Here is a 14,649-nt window from a genome sequence, read left to right on the forward strand (position 1 = left end):
ACAAGAGTGCTCTGTCCTTACTGCCTTTGTTCAGTCCAGCACCTAGCAGGGTGCCTCAAGCACTGAATTCACAGGCACTGAATGAATAATGAATATGCTGTATTCTTTCTATGTGATACAGTGGGAGAAACATCGCATGAGGACCCAAAAGGAAACCTAAAGAAAAGAAAAAAGAAACCTAAGGCTTTTGTCCTTTTTATTGGACATTTATCCAAATCGTTTTTTTTATCCCTAGGCTACATGCTAGGCACTAGAAGTACAAAAAAAAAAAAAAAAAAAAAAAGACACAAAGGCCTCCACTCAATAAACATAGGTTCTCTTTCAGAGACACTGGCACATAACACAAATACAGTATGTAATAATATACATTCGAAATAATGTGAGTTGCAAAGTTATGGCAACTTGACTACTAACTAGGCATGTGACCTCGGGCAAGTCACTTACTTGGATGAAACCAGTGTCGATAAATACAAAATGAAAAGTCAGAGGCAGTCTATGATTTTATGATTTTAGCCACTGCACGGAATACTTTTCTAAGAGATGGTGCTTCCTAGTTCATAAGTAGCAATATATTTGCAAAAATTATTAATGCTAATTAATTCTATGAAAATCAAGTAGGCAGCAACTAAAGATAAAAACCAGCAACTGAAATTGATATTTAGACAGTGAGAAAAATAAGCCGTCAGTAGTTCACCAGCACAACATAAGTAAACCAGTGAAACTCGAGAGCATTAAGTTTAAGGTGGTACCCATGTCTTGGTTCCTCCACCAGAAGGTGCATGAAGAGTATTATGGGATGCCTCTCCTCTGCCAAACCCCCCAAAATGGAAATCAGAACCCAAGCAATCCCTGTTTCACGATTTAAACTATTTTAAAATTAACAATCAGAACAGACATATGTATTGTCGCCTTAAAAAAAGTCAGTGGCTGCCAGATAAGCAGAACTTGTCTTGTAGTCCAATGAAACCACTCACATCTCCTTAAAAAATGACTCAACAAAAAAAGAAGTGGTTATCATTCACATCATCATAGGAAACTGAGGACATAGAGGCAAATGTAAATGGCGCTCACTCAAGCTCTGCCCCAGGTGCAAAGAAGTCTTGATTATCAGATTTCTAGTTTAACGTCTTTGGGCCACAGCTATTCTGAAGACAGATGTGAATTCCCCCACCCCACCCCAGCATAAAACATGCGGGTCATTTAATAGACTCATCTAGCCCTGATTCTGTGCTCATCAAGCCTGGTTATTGACTGGTTTGCCATAAGGTCTGTTGGTTGAAATAGAATGTTATGATCAAGCTGATGAGTATTGTGGTTTCTGGGACAGTTGTCTTTGTCATCAGAAATAGGTCATTCTCCTTGACATGTCGGTCTCACTAGTTAAGAGGACTCCTCACCTAAGCAGTAAGTAGATAGCTTCTCAGGAAACTTAAACCAAATCAAGTTTCTGGACTTGAAAGGTTAAGGCCTTAGACCATAGAGAATTCTGCTGCAAAGACACTTTGCTGAGGCTCCAGAAAGACATCCAAATGCCCTTCTCTTAGAGGCCTACATCCCCATCACACATGCCATGCACCTTTTCTTTAATCTCTCCTACTTGGTACTTAAACTAGGTAAGTTTTTCTATTTCCTCTTGCATCATGGAGCCTAGTTGGGAACAATGCTCTGCTAAGCTTGAGAGACGCTCTCCCCTGGCCTCCCATACTCTCTCACCAGTATTTCACAACACAGGATCGGAAATGTGTGTGTACAAGTCAGCCTCCTCTCTGTGATGTGGGCAAGGATTTCTTGTTCATCTCTGTATCCTCACACATGGCACCTGGCATGTCAAAAGTATTCAATAAATGGTTGGGAATGAAGAACTCACTCAGTATCATCAGGAACTTACTGAGGATTTACACACAGAATTCAGAACTACAACGGGTATGGTTCCTTTCCTCAAGCAGAATCTATGAAAAACTTAAACTCTCAGCCATGAACCATGATTTTGGTCTTAGGCAAAGGTCATTGTCTGAGAAAAACAACTCAGAGGCAGCCTAGAAGTAATTTCAAAGCAACAAATTCTCTTTCTCCCTTTCTCAAACAGTGCTACAGGGAATGTTAGTACACGGCAACAATCCCCCCCCTTCTGTTCGGATGGTTACTTCAGCTCACACGAGCTCTTTCGTGAGCCTCTCTTCTTCAGATTCCCCCCACCAAAAACCTCTTCCAAATCTGATCCCCAAAGCTCCCTTCTTCTATTCCTCCATCTGTCTCCTTGATTCTGGCTCCCAAAAGCCCAAAAGAACAAGTATGGCAAAATCAAACCTTGCTTGAAACGTGGGGAAGGAAAAGAACATGAATAAGCATTCTGGGTAGATAGTGAAAGAACACTGAATCTATCATGCATTACAAGTGGTGGCCTCTTCACAAACAGATAACTAAAAAGTACTGAAATGAACAGCAAAGGGTATGAAGAAAGGAGTTTGGATTTTTAAGCATCCACAATGTTGCAAGACTCACGACACTTAATCACAAAATATTTACTTAGCACCTAACTCTAAGAACTGTTCTGGAAAGGACACTGTATCGAGGGACCCAAGACCACCCCTACATTTGGATATGCACTACAAGAACTCACGGAACTCAGCTTACCATTCTTACAGCTGAAATTTTTTACAGCAACACAGTAAGGGTGCACACACGGATCACAAGAAGAGAAGACACAGGGGGAGACAAAAGACTCCATATCCAGACTTGCCAGGAGAGGTCACGGATAAAACACATCCCCCAACAATAAAAATGCAGCAACATGTGTGCAATGATTCAGCCTAGGGAAGCTCCTTATAATAGACTCAGTGCCCGAGGTTTTTACAGAGGGCTGGTCATGTAGGTACTTGCTGCCTAGCACAGTAAAAAAATTCCAGACTCCCAGAGGGAAGCAGGTTTTGAAGTATAAACTAGATTCTTGCACAAAACTCTAGGTACAGCGAACCATACCCATTGTTAACTGTTGACTGAGAGCACTCAGAGGACCAGGTTCCTAAATACCAGAGAGCCAATCTTGCTATCAGGCCTTTCTAAGGGCAGCAGTCTGAGGCCTGTTATGTTAACTCTTTTCTGCAGAGAAACAAAGACCAAGTTCTTGCTCTTGAGGCAAATAACATTTAGAGAAATAAGATGTATACATGCAACAGGCAAAGTGATATAGTAGACAAAGCATGCTAACACTAAAACAACATTTCCCAAAATGTGCTTGAATTCAGATTTATCAGAATCCCCAGGGTGTTCATCAGCTTAGTGGCTACAACTCAAAGTGCCCTAAGCAGTGGAAGGATAGAAGGTCAGTCAAAGCCAGGGCTTCCGGTGAGATTATAGAAGACCCGCTGGATACCACAAGGAGAAATTTGAATTTGATTTCTTAGCCGTGGAAAACCAGTGAATTTTCTTTTTTTCTTCACCAGGTAGTAAGAACAATGATCAAAAGCAGCACTGCTTGAAGATGCATCTGACTACATTGCATAGAATACAGTAAAAGGGGCAGAGATCGTAGGCCCAGAAACCAGAACTTCCCTTTCAAAAGGAAAGAAAATGATCATAACTGACACCAGGGGCCAATAGTGAGGAGCAGACACTGCCCAGGTGCTTTTCATCAATGCTCATCCCAACCTTCTGCGGTAGGTACTATTGTCTCCATTTTACAGGTAACCTCACCCAATGGCACACAACGGATTCAAAATAGATAGCATGATTCCAGCACGAGGGTTCTCACTCACTATCCAACAGACCTGTGCAACACAAAGGCAGGATAACAGAAAACCAACAGGTGGTGAGCCAGTGCTCGTGGCCAGGACGAGAAAGTAATCAAGCAAATTCGTACACTTACCTTCTCCTTTCCTCCCTTGGGTGTCTTATTTTAAGATGACAGGCAGGAAGTCATTTTCCAAAACTGGTAAAAGAGAGAAGTAAAACTAGAAATCATATTTTTCTGAATGACATGAGAGGTGAAGAATCAATAAGAATCACAGCTTCTTGACCCAGTTAGATAGATGGTAAGAAGTGCCAAGTGCTAAGTTGCATCTCAATTTAAAGACAGACATGGGCAACTGTGGCCTTCTTTTTTTTTTTTTTTAAGATTTATTTATTTATTCATGATAGACATAGAGAGAGAGAGAAATAGAGAGGCAGAGACACAGGCAGAGGGAGAAGCAGGCTCCATGCCTGGAGCCCGATGCGGGACTCGATCCTGGGACTCCAGGATCGCACCCTAGGTCAAAGGCAGGCACCAAACTGCTGAGCCACCCAGGGATCCTCTGTGGCCTTCTTTTATCTTTAATATCTCAAAGAAATTTTACACTATTAAAAATGCCCCTTCCTGTTTATTTCCCTCTGACATAGTATAACCCAAACATCACTTAATAAGTGGACTACTCTCAGGCAGCCCGGGTGGCTCAGCGGTTTAGAGCCACCTTCAGCCCAAGGTGTGATTCTGGAGACCCGGGATCAAGTCCCACATCAGGCTCCCTGCGTGGAGCCTGCTTCTCCTTCTGCCTGTGTCTCTGCTTCTGTCTCTCTGTCTCTCTCATGAATAAATAAAATCTTTAAAAAATAATAATAATAAGTGGACTCATGATTATGATCTCAAGATTATGGTTTTTTAAGACATCTAAAATTAAAACTCCAGAATCATCACACTCTTATTGAGATATATTTCTTGATCACTCATTTGCATAAAACGTTTTGCAGATGCTAAAGCAAGACACTGACCCCAATGGCTTTAGAGGACACAACATAGTAATTTGTTTAATCAATAAATATGACTCCTAGTTCTTAGTAAAACTCAGAATCAAGCAACAAGACATCACAAGCCAGTGTTTACAGGAAATTAATCTGTTGCCTCCATTGACATTAAGCTGGAGGCCAAAGGCCATTAGAACAAGCTGAAATTAATGTACCAAAATAACTCGGTCCAGGACACTGATCTTATCATGTTGGAAGTGACTCTAAAATCTTTATTAGCTCTTAACATAACTCTCTGTGAGCTGTCCATATCTTTCACATTCAGATCCCTGTGAGCCAATTCAAACACTCCAAAGGATGGCCAAGAAATGACAAAGAGAAACAACTTGAACAAAACCTTCAAAACCTTTGACATCACCCTGATGGCCTGGGGTATGTACTCTATTGCTGGGGGAAAGTCATCCAAATCAGGTAACCCACCCAGTTGTAGCCTGCTTGAAAATTCTTTTCCCCCAGGAGGTCATGGCAGCAAGAAGTTCCTTGCTTATTTATTGCTAAGTACTGCGACAAGGTATGAAAGGAGACACGACCTGCCTTCCAGAGGTCTCCTGAGAAAGACAGAGCAGACACAGCTTAGAAACAACACAAACAAGCACAGGGAAATATTCATGAATAGCAGTAAAAGCAAGGATCCCGGAATTCAACCGTCCTCAGTTGGAAGCCTGGCTCCACCAGTCGCCATCTTAAAATCAAGTTTCATGACCTTCCCTATGCCTCAGTCTCCCCTTCTGAAAAAAAAAAAAAAAGGGTAATACTACTACCCACCTCACAAGCTGTTGTGGAGAAAGCAGTAAGATAACGAACACAGAATGCTTAGCCCATAAGAAGAGTTCGACAAATGTGAGCTGCTGTTACCACACAAGTCTTATTTTTGTTTTTACAGCTAGGACTACTGCTCCTACCACCATGGCTACTCTCCTCTACATTTTGCCCCATACCTTAAAGATAAGGAGGCTCCCGGGCTGCACGAAGTAGTCCAGTCCAGATGGAAGCATTCATCTCAGGCAGGGAAGCTAAGAGTCTCATGGTTTGTGAGAAATGTCAAAGAAGATTTCAGATGGAGGAGAGGGCTGTAGAGGGGAGTGAGCATAGCCTGCATAAAGCAGATAAGTCTGCTTTAAATGGCTTCTTGAGCTGAGGAATGGCACATATTCACAGGTCATATGATTTTCCAAGCTGGAAAGTAACTTAGAAATCCTTAAGTCACTCAACAGGGAAAAAAAAAAAAAAAAAGCAGCTCTTGGAAAGCCACAAAAATCTTATGCCTTCCTCTAGTGCTATTTGAAATTTTGGAATAAATTCAGTATGAAGAGGGAAAAAAAAAAAAAGGATGGATGCAGAGGGGTACCTTTGGGGGGAAAAAAATCTGTTTCTATTTTGAGAGATACATGTTTCTTCCCTGGATCATGTGGTCACAATGTTAGCACTGAATCTGCTTGCTCACCACTAGCTTTCCTTCCTCAGTTATGGGGAAAAGCACCCAGCCCAGGTTACTCTCAATGGCAAGCTTTTTTTTTTTTTTTCCTGCTGCTTTATTGTCAATTGCCATGGGACTCCCCCACCCTCCCTCTGACACACTCCAGGACAAAGAGACCACAACAGTCAAGTGACTGGCTCTTAGCCACACAGCTAGTTGGTGATAAAGAGAAACAGGAATCCTTGCTGAGAGAGGGGAAGGTTCAGAGGAGAGGAAACAGACATGACAGCCTAGAATAACTTGCTGTAGGAAACCGAATGGCGTGGGCAGCTACGTAGATCTGAGCAAGAGGCAGACCTTGAGCAAAAGGATTTTTCAGGAAAAGTTTTTTTGCTGCCCTACAACAAGCCCAATAAATTACACATGTCAGACTGCTTCTCTTGGTACCTTCTTATCAGAACCCAAAGTGAAGGATCAACAGGACAGACAGAAGGTAAACTCCAGGTGTAATTTCTCTCATGTGAAGAAGTTCCAGATTTATCATTGGTGTTTAACCCATGGGAGGAAAGAAGTGGAAACGAGGTTCTTTCACAGTTGGTTATAACAAACCTAAAGGCACGGTGGCTAAAATGACAAACTTTTTGGGTTTAAAGAAAAAAAAAAAGAATAAAACCAAACAAACACCAAAGTTACAAACGGAACACACAAGAGCTTGGACTCTTCTGGATGCTCCTCAAGACAAAACTCGGGTTCAGTCTCGCTTCCCTTAGAGATGTCCTCTTGCTCTGGCCACCTGAAGACACTCTGAGTTCTTGTCACCTTAGATTTTTGATTTAAGGAAGTGGTAGCAGGGGATTTTCGCGGGGAGGCCTCCTGCTGGAGCCCTCTCTTCCTTCCCGGTCCAAGTGTGTGCCTGGTGACCAAGTACAGACCTATGTTTGTGATAGTTTCTCAGCAAATGTTTGATGACGATCCTGGCCTTGGCCTACAAGACTCAGCTGCCACTTGTAGCTTACGTGGCCTTCTCCCAAAGGGGCAAGATGAGAAAAGAACTTCAAGACTACAATTCTCCTGCATAGCCACTTCCCCTACTACTTATCAAAGGCTTTGCTGATGGGAATTCTTGTAAAGGGCAAGATACACACACCCATATTTGAATTACCCTCTAAAACCTAACTTAAACACACTTGAAGCGTTCCTCTTGACGACCAATAAACTGGAGGGTGTTCTCAGAAGATGACTTCCCTTTGTCTTGGAGACTGGCCAGCAGACAAAGATGTGGGCAACTCCAGAGTTTCCAGGCAGAAGGGGTTTGGGGCAGGAGTCTATCAAGAGGAACATAGGGGATTTGGCTGAAAGCTGTGTTTGCAAGACACTCACCACACGTTTATGGAACCACTACTTTTTGGGTTTTATCAAGAAAGTAGCACCAGCTTCCGCTGGGTGGAGTTCATGGAGGTAATGGCTGAGCTCCTCCTCCCCCCCAAACAAGGCACCCCGTGGTCTCCAATTGGAGATTGAATGAAGAGTTGAAAGGCCAGAGTGGGAAAAATTTGGAAAATGATGAAACTCTACTGTCAATGTGTCCGCTCCAGGATGAATCTCTGAAGTCTCTCTTGAGGTGTTTGGGTCTGGGAGCTAAAGAATTCAGAGCTCTTACTGGAGCAATCCAAGCACATCATTCCCTAGCCATCCTCAATATTTTTTACCTTATTTGTATCTTATGTTGGTTTGGGGAAAAAAAGGGTAACATCTGTGAAGAGAGAATACCATAAATGGTAGAAAATTTAAAAGTTAGACTAGAAAATACGGTGAAATCTAACACCCCTCCCACCCCTTCCAGCCACTCAACAACTGTTATAGTGTCTTGAATATACTTCCAAGGCTGTTCTATGCACACGCAAGTATAAACGCACATGTATTTTTATGAACATTTATATAAGACACACAGAAGAGTAGTTTTCAATTTTTTTTTTTTTTTGTGATCCACAAAAAGCAATGAGTCTTCTCTTATGTTCGTTCCACTGATGTAACTATCTGTGCCTCAGTACCATGGTGCTTTAATCATTTTAGCTTTACAATATATGTTCATCAGAGCCTTTCCATGCTTTTCATTACTCTTTGGATTCAGGACTTTCTCTGCCTCTACTTGCCCTTTTATTTTTCCATGTGAACTTCACTATCAGCTTCTCTAGACTCATGGTCCTTTCCTGCATTGTATCCTGATACCAATTGTTGTTGTCTGTATGGATAAAGACTCTGATTTTTCTTTTTTTTTTTTTAACCAAGCCCCACTACACCATTCTCTTCTGATTACTGGCAGTGATCGTTCAGTGAATTCTGTTTTCTAGGTACGGTCATATTATTTGCCAATATGGTTATTTTACCTCCTTCTCTACCATTTGTACAACCCGTATTTCTTTTATCTAAAATGCCGGCAAGTACCTCAAGATTAACGTTCAATAATGGGATGACAGTGACATCCTTGTCCTGATTTAACATGAATGCTTCTATTATTTGCCCGTTAAGTGTGAGCTGACTTTTGAGATAAGATAAATATGTTATATTAAGGCAAAATAAAATTAGTTCCATCTTATGAGGTGTTTTTCCATAATCAATAATGGATTTTACTTTTACAACATTTTCAGCATCCATGGGTGTAAGTGCATGGTTTTGCTTTTGCTGTTTTAATACATTATTGTGGTGAATTCTCTCGTGTAGATTTTCTAAATACTAAGCTAACCTACCTTTCCTGACATCAACCTCACTTGGTCATGTTTTATTTTTCTTTTATGGTCACTGTGGATCTTGTTTGCTAATATTTTACTGAAGATCTTTGCACTGATAGTTTGTTTACTGCAACAATAGCCAAATTATGGAAGCAACCCAAGTGTCCATCGACTGATGAACGGATAAGGATGTTGTATATATATACACACACACTGGAATATTGCATGAAAAAGAATGAAATCTTGCCATTTTCAATGACATGGATGGAACTGAGTATACCGCTAAGCAAAATAAGTCAGAGAAAGACTGATATCACATGATATCATTCATATGTGAAATTTAAGAAACAGAATGAACAAAGGGGAAAAAAAAGAGACCAAAAAACAGACTCCTAACCACAGAGAACAAACTGACAGTTACCTTTCAGTAAGTAGATGGGGCAAGTAGATGGGGGTGAGGGGGGATGGGTAAAAAAGATAACATGGATTAAGAGGACACTCATTCTGATGAGCACTGAGTAATATATGGGATTGTTGATTCACTATATTGCACGCTTGAAACTATAACAATGTATGCTAACCATACTGGAACCAAAATTTAAATTTTCTTTAAAAATTTCAAAAAAAATGAATATAGCCAACAGTTTTAATATTTTATTCAGATGCCACTGGCAGACTTAGTTTTGCCATTATAAAAAGTCTTATAATTCATCAACCTTTGCTTTTATCATTATTAATTTTTATTCTGTTTTCTCTAATGCACATTATTTTATAAATTCTGATATTGGATATTTAAAATTCTCTTAATTTAATTCCTAATTTTAAGTATTTAATCCTATGAATTTTCCTCTAAGCACTGCTTTACCAAGATCTCAGTCTCTAATATGTTGTTTTAATTTTTGTCATTTTCTAAAAATTCTGCAATTTCAGTTTTAAGAATTATTTAAGTAGGGTTCTCTAGTTTCCAAAAGGTAAGGTGGCTTTTTCTTCTATTTTTATTATTAATTTTTTATCTCATTGCACTGTCAGAAAATATTGCCTATTTCTACTTGGGAAGAATTTCTACTTTATAGCTTGACATCTAATTTTTATGACAGACTAATTTTTTTGACTGGTAAGTCAAAGGACAAGATAGTGTTTTCTAAGTATATGGCTTCATTGTATCTATGAAGGCTATCTTACTTGTTTTGTTATTCAAGGAGTCCATGTTTTTATTTGCCTTTTTTTTTTTTTTTTTTTTTTTTTTTTACTTTATCTGTCAGTAGTTAAGACCTAGGAATTAAAATTTTCTATTATTAAAACATTTCTATCTGTTCCTATGCTGCTTCTGACTTTGGCACTGTGGTTTCCATGACAACTTTTTTTTAATCACATTAAATTACATCATGAGTTACATCTTTTACTATTATCAAGTACCCTTTTTGCCTAATTTAATGCTTTTTATTCTGAATACAACTAGATAATTACAATTGTTGCTCTCTCCCTCTCCCTCAGTCTACTTGGCATTTGCTTTTTTTGTCTATGTTCTTTGGTTTTGGCAGCCCTAGAAAATACCATAGACTGAGTGACTCTAACAACAAAAATTTATTTTCTCACAGTTCTGGAGCCTATAAAATCCACAGTGAGGGTGCCAGCAGAGTCACATTCTGGTAAGACCTTTCTTCTTGGCTCAGAGACTGCCACCTTTTGTGTCTTCACATGGCAAAGACAGTGTTCTGGTGTCTCTTTCTCTTCTTATAAGGGCACCAGATCTATCAGATCAGGGTCCCACTCTTTTGACCTCATTTAACCTTAATCACTTTTTTTTTAAAGATTTTATTTATTTATTTCAGAAAGAGAGCACAAGCAAGGGGAAAGATAGAAGGAGAGGGAGAAGCAGACTCCCCAATTTGCAGGGAGCCCAATGTGGGGCTTGAGCCCAGGACCCAGGGATCATGACATAAGCCCAAGACAGACACTCAACAAACTGAGCCACCCAGACACCCCCTCTTAATCACTCTTTAAAAACCCTTTCCGCAATATGCAATCACAAAGGGGGGTTAGAGCTTCAACATATGAATTGGGAGGGGCAACACAATTCAGGGTAGAGCAGTGTCTACCCAACTCTCCACATCTTCAGCCTTTATGGGCTTCACTGTTTTACACACATCTCCTATATTACACATAACTGGATTCCACTCTCTTTGTAAATGTGAGTCTCTTAATAGATGAGTAGGACAATTTACATTTATTTTTAGGGTCATATGTTCGGTCAAATTTGGGTACTCATTTTTTTTCTTTCTTAAAGCCTTGACTTTGAGATATGATGGGAAAATCATACAGGTATACATGGAAAAGACAGGCATGATCACAGTTAAAAGTGAAGACAATCTAACCAGAAAGCTTGAATGCCTATCAGCTAATGCTGAAGCTAAACTTTTGAGTCTGACACGCTGAAGGGCTGAAAGGAATGGTAATTAGTATTCCTTTCTTTCTTCTTCACCCTCTCCTTTGACAGCATCTATGCCAATCTCCTCATAATCCTTCTCGAGGGCAGCTATGTCCTCCCAGACCTCAGAAAACTCTATATCCTCCACCTCCTCACCCACATACCAGTGAACAAAGGCACATCTGGCATACATCAGGTCAAGCTTGTGATCCGGAGAAGACCAGGCCTCAGCAATGGCTGTGGCATTGCTCAGCATGCACACAACTCTCTGTACTTTGGCCAGTTCTCCACCAGGTACCACAATGGGAGGCTGGTAATTAATGCCAACTTTGAAGCCAGTGGAGCACCAGTTCACAAACTGGATGCTGTGTTTGGGCTTGAGGAGTGGCAATGACAGCAATAACATCATTGGGAGCCATGTCACCACAGTACAACAGATAGCAAGCCACGTATTTACTAGGGTGGGAGTCACATTTAACCATCTGGTTTACTGGCTCCACATGCATTTGTCATCTGTGATACAGAAAGCTGTTCATGGTAGGCTTTCTCAACAGAGATGACAGGGGCGTAGGCAGCCAGACGTTAGTGGATGTGGGACTAGGGCACCAGGATGGTAAGAAATTCTGTGAGATCAACATTCATGGTTTCTTCGCATCTGAGGGAAGCAGTGATGGAAGACATAACTTGGCTAACAAGGCAGTCAAGGTTAGAGTAGGCTGGGCATTCAATACAGAGGTTTCTATGACAGACTTCAGAGATGGCCTCATTGTCTACCATGAAAGAACAATCGCAGTGCTCTCAGGTAGTGTGGGTGGTGAGGATGGAGTCGTAGGGCTCCAATCCAGCTCTGGAAACTTGATGGGCTGGGTGAATGGAGACCTCCAGCTTGGACTACTTGCCATAATTGGCCAAGATATGTTCCATCAACAGGGAGCTGAACCCAGAACCAGTTCTTCCTTAAAAGCTGTGGAAAACCAAGAAGTCCTGAAGATCTGTGCACAGGTCAGCCCACTTCCAAATTCAGTTGAAGACCTTGACAGCATAGCACCCTCAGGCACAGTCGTTGACAGCATCTTTCTTGCCTGCAATGAGCTGCTCAGGGTAAAAGAGCTGGCGATGGGTGCCAGTGTAAAATTCATCAGTGATAGTGGGTTCCAGGTTTAGAAACACTGCTCTGGGAATATGCTTGCCAGAACCTGTCTCACTGAAGGTAGGTGCTGGAGTCATCTCCTCCCCTAGTGGTCTTGTCACTTGGCATCTGGCTGTTGGGCTGGATGCCATGCTCCAGGCAAGAGAGCTCCCAGAAGGCATTGCTGATCTGGACACCAGCCTGGTCAACATAGATGGAGATGCACTTACGTATGGCAGCTACAGCTGAGCAGGTGCAGGTGACAGGAGCAGACACTGGGTCCTGTTCATCATCTGCAACAAGCTAAGGGGCCAGGTAAGTAGCACACTCCGGTACTCATATCTTACGCTAGGATTCCCTCCTCTTGCCACTGTGTAGTCTGTTTTGTTATAATGCCAGCTTGATTTTCCTCCTTTTAATAGTTTGCTTTTTGTTGCCTAAATGAAAGGTTTTTCCTTGGTCTTTGAGGGCCAGTATTTGGAAATACTTGGAAATGTATCAATGTTGTTCATTGTGTACCAAATTTTTCCTGAACCACACAGTGCAGCCTTTTCATTCAGAGATGCAAGTCGTATTTTTTTTTTACATTTGCTTTTATTTAAATTCAATTTGTCAACATATGGTATAACACCCAGTGCTCATCCCATCGTGCATATTTTATTTTCTAAAGCACTTTATTATCATCCCCCGGCTTCTTCTTAAAGGATACCAGTAATGCATATGTTGTAATTCTTTTGCCTTCCATATCTTTCACCTTCTCTTTAATCCCTTCTAAGTTTGTTCATTTCTAGTTGATTTTTGCTTGCTTTTCTTAATTCTGTTCACCTATTCATCAGTGATGACAGCAGTGCCTATTCTCTTTTGTTTATTCTGATATGCTTGTATTTCAAGGATTGCTTCATCTTTCTCTTCTGTTTCCTTCCTGAGCTCTGCAAGTTTATCTCCACCTGTGACATCCTTATTATTTTCCCCAAGCTCCCAATTGCTCTGCTTCTGACTGTTTCATTAAGTTGCCTTAGCTCAGAGTCATGTAGTCACAACTTCCAACATCTCAGTGGCCACTTGTTACTGTGAGAATCCCATTCTGCCCTATATATCCCATGTCTCCTCTTCTCCTTTTGTCTTATACTAGCTTTATACAGAACCTCTGCTGTGTGCCTCTATGTGTTCATTTTTCAATGACATGCATTCTTCCTGGACTTTGGAACTGGTTCCATGTTGGGAAGATGGTGAGCAGTTCCAGGCTAGCAGGCATTCTCCAGGGCTTGAGGAGAAACTCATTATGACAAGGTTGCATACGTCACTTATTTTAGCTTTAACCTCTGTCCAGCCAACAAACATGGACAGCTAGAGAGTAGGACACATAATTCAGCCTCTCATCCGCCATCTCATCAGGAAACAGACAAAAATGGCAATTCTACATGTATTCTTTTTTAATTCAATTCTGTTTTTCCCATTTCTTTGTGGGATGAAATAGGATCCAGGGACCCGGTTCTCCTCCACCACCACAAACAGCTGTCATTCTCGTGATTCCAAAGCCAAGATAGTTGGCTTTGCCCCTCAGAGCACCATCTATGTAAGAAAATGCTTTCCCGCCAACTCTGTCTGAGATCTACATCCACAAACACCCCCGCTGGAAGTCTTCCTTCACCCACATTTGATCTTTACTGCATTGCCAGTTCTCCCCATAGATTATCTTTTTGGGGGTTAGTCATCAGTTTTATTAAAGGTAACATTCATATTTCTGCCCTCCTTTTTTCTTCCTGGCAAATTCTAAGGAGGATGGAAACATATCTTCAGTATGTGTTTTTTAATAAAAGCCCCAGTATTCACAAAAGCTCAAGTTTAAAGTCAACACAAAGAGTAACCCTTTAAAGGGGAAAAATGTGCTGGCAAGGGGACACGTAGCCCAACAACTGATCATGGAAGGTAGGAAACAACTACTTTGGTGATGCCTCACCAGGGGATGAAAAGATCCAATGTTCAGACTATGTCTGCACTGGTCCCTCTCTGTGAAATTGATTTCACCCCGCGATCCAGTGTTTTGCCCTTATTCCACCCTTTGGAATCCCTGGTACTCAAAACGTGATCCATGCGCCAGCAGCATCAGCATCAGATGGGAGCCAGTTAGACATGCAGAACCTCAGGCCCTACCTTAGACCCCAGA

At 41.2% G+C, this 14,649-nt stretch overlaps 1 protein-coding gene and 1 pseudogene across 16 annotated transcripts in view; both read right to left on the reverse strand.

The window, feature by feature from the left end:
- The window catches only part of PDE4D (phosphodiesterase 4D), a 1,448,272-nt gene that overhangs the window by 1,393,861 nt on the left and 39,762 nt on the right, over positions 1–14,649 (reverse strand). For 14 of the 16 annotated variants that reach the window (XM_072826539.1, XM_072826525.1, XM_072826536.1 and 11 more), the window contains exons 1-2: positions 5,718–6,247; positions 3,866–3,928 (exon numbers count right to left, since the gene is read on the reverse strand). The exons of 1 other annotated variant lie outside the window; for it this stretch is intronic. The gene's annotated coding sequence lies outside the window, so the exon portion shown is untranslated. Of the gene's footprint in view, positions 1–3,865; positions 3,929–5,717; positions 6,265–14,649 lie in introns of those variants that run through there. One more of the 16 variants, XM_072826537.1, reaches the window with a different exon arrangement.
- On the reverse strand, positions 10,156–12,710 carry LOC140632971 (tubulin alpha chain-like; annotated as a pseudogene).

This window comes from Canis lupus, chromosome 5 (assembly GCF_048164855.1).
Source record: "Canis lupus baileyi chromosome 5, mCanLup2.hap1, whole genome shotgun sequence".
Classification (NCBI taxonomy): Eukaryota; Metazoa; Chordata; class Mammalia; order Carnivora; family Canidae; genus Canis; species Canis lupus.